Source organism: Babylonia areolata, chromosome 21 (genome assembly GCF_041734735.1).
Source record: "Babylonia areolata isolate BAREFJ2019XMU chromosome 21, ASM4173473v1, whole genome shotgun sequence".
NCBI classification, from domain to species: domain Eukaryota; kingdom Metazoa; phylum Mollusca; class Gastropoda; order Neogastropoda; family Buccinidae; genus Babylonia; species Babylonia areolata.
Window position 1 is genome coordinate 28884848 of NC_134896.1, and position 2500 is coordinate 28887347.

The window sequence follows — 2500 nt, forward strand, 5'->3', positions numbered from 1 at the left end:
TCCAGTTAAGTCAGTACCCTCTTTAAAACAGGCTAATTGTTCATTCCAGTTAAGTCAGTACCCTTTTTAAAACAGGCTACGTGTTCATTCCAGTTAATGCAGTACCCTTTTTAAAACAGGCTACGTGTTCATTCCAGTTAAGTCAGTACCCTCTTTAAAACAGGCTACGTGTTCATTCCAGTTAAGTCAGTACCCTCTTTAAAACAAGCTACGTGTTCATTTAAGTCAGTACCCTCTTTAAAACAGGCTACGTGTTCATTCCAGTTAAGTCAGTACCCTCTTTAAAACAAGCTACGTGTTCATTTAAGTCAGTACCCTCTTTAAAACAGGCTACGTGTTCATTCCAGTTTAGTCAGTACCCTCTTTAAAACAAGCAAAGTGTTCATTTAAAGCCTGAACCGGACTATAAATGACGGGCGATTTGAATCAAGCCAGTTTCTCACCAGAGTCTGACACTGTGACGTCGGTGAAGGTTTATTCAAAATAAAAGCCTAATAAAGCTACGGTTTGGCTTCATTTATGGCAGAGAGCGAGATTTGCCTAGCAGCTTCCAATCTAGACCTGAATTGACTTTGGAAAGTACAAAATGTGTCAGCTACACGTAATACAAAATTTGAATGCAGAGAAAAGGGGCGGAGCTAGAGCCGTTTGTGTTTGCGCTAGACGTGTCTGTCAGATAAAAATAGCACCAGCACGTGGTACTGTCCGGTGAGAATTGGAAAGCATGCAGACAGCCCCTCGACGTTGGCAACCGTAAACGACCACATTGTTTGTAAAACATGCAAACGGAGAGAAATATGACGATCTACTAACCTTTCTTGGACTGGAATGATCACATAAACAGCCGGCGAGTGACCTCCACAAAAACTGTGATTGACGCTCGTAACCCCCGGCGCCAGTCTGAAGTGAGAGTGCTGGAGAGGAAGCAGTTTCGGTTTTGGGAGCAGGTGTGGCAGGAGTACACGGATATCTTTCTCCGCTAACAGTGAGTCGGTCTTTGTTTTGCTTTCACCTCCCGCATGTTTACATTTCTACCGGACACGTGCTCGCGCTTTTTATAGATAAACTCCGCCCCTTTCCCTTTTATGGATAGGCTCTAGTGCGCATGCGCAACCGAAACCTTGCTCTCGGGAGTTAAGACTTTAAGTCAGTACCCTTTTTAAAACAGGCTACGTGTTCATTCCAGTTAAGTCAGTACCCTCTTTAAAACAAGCAAAGTGTTCATTCCAGTAAAGTCAGTACCCTCTTTAAAACAGGCTACGTGTGTTCATTCCAGTTATGTCAGTACCCTCTTTAAAACAGGCTACGTGTGTTCATTCCAGTTTTAAGTCAGTACCCTCTTTAAAACAGGCTACGTGTTCATTCCAGTTAAGTCAGTACCCTTTTTAAAACAGGCTACGTGTTCATTCCAGTTAAGTCAGTACCCTTTTTAAAACAGGCTACGTGTTCATTCCAGTTAATGCAGTACCCTTTTTAAAACAGGCTACGTGTTCATTCCAGTTAAGTCAGTACCCTTTTTAAAACAGGCTACGTGTTCATTCCAGTTAATGCGTACCCTTTTTAACAGCACGTGTCATCGTATTAGTACCCTTTTTAAAACAGGCCACGTGTTCATTCCAGTTAAGTCAGTACCCTTTTTAAAACAGGCACGTGTTTCATTCCAGTTAAGTCAGTACCCTCTTTAAAACAAGCTACGTGTGTTCATTCCAGTTAAGTCAGTACCCTCTTTAAAACAGGCTACGTGTGTTCATTCCAGTTAAGTCAGTACCCTTTTTAAAACAGGCCACGTGTTCATTCCAGTTAAGTCAGTACCCTTTTTAAAACAGGCCACGTGTTCATTCCAGTTAAGTCAGTACCCTTTTTAAAACAGGCCACGTGTTCATTCCAGTTAAGTCAGTACCCAGACTTTCTGTAAATAACGTATACGTCCATGGTTTAGTCAGTGTTAGTGTCTAGTCTGTCCTTTTTTCTTTTTTTTTTTTTTCTTTTTTTTTTTTTTTTTTATTGTGGACAGGAAATACGATGTCGGACTGTCTTGAAACCGGAACTTAAACGCAAATCCTGGCAACCCAAATGTTAATCTGACAACAAACCTGGAACAATCAAAGAAAAAATCTTGCAGGTTTTCTTCATCATTCGAAGTGTCGCCCGATTGGACTACTGCGATCGAAACTTGCATTTTGTTCCCTTCATTATTTAAACAAAAATAGAACCTCAGCAATCAAATTCACCTGATAGAATTTAATATTTGGTAGATCTGAGCAAAACCTTAACTGTGTTGAGCTCTGCGACATGATTTCTACGAAGGCAGGCACTGAAATCACTGCTTTAAAAATAGATAGTTGACCAGTGGCATCAAAACTACAAGGTCTCCACTTTTCCATCAAACGGACGTTGCGGTTAAAAATGTTTTAGGGCCATTTCATAGAGCATTTTAAAGAAGAGAGAATGAACTTTTCAGCTGTGTGTTCCATGGAAAGATTTTTTTGTCCGGAAGTGC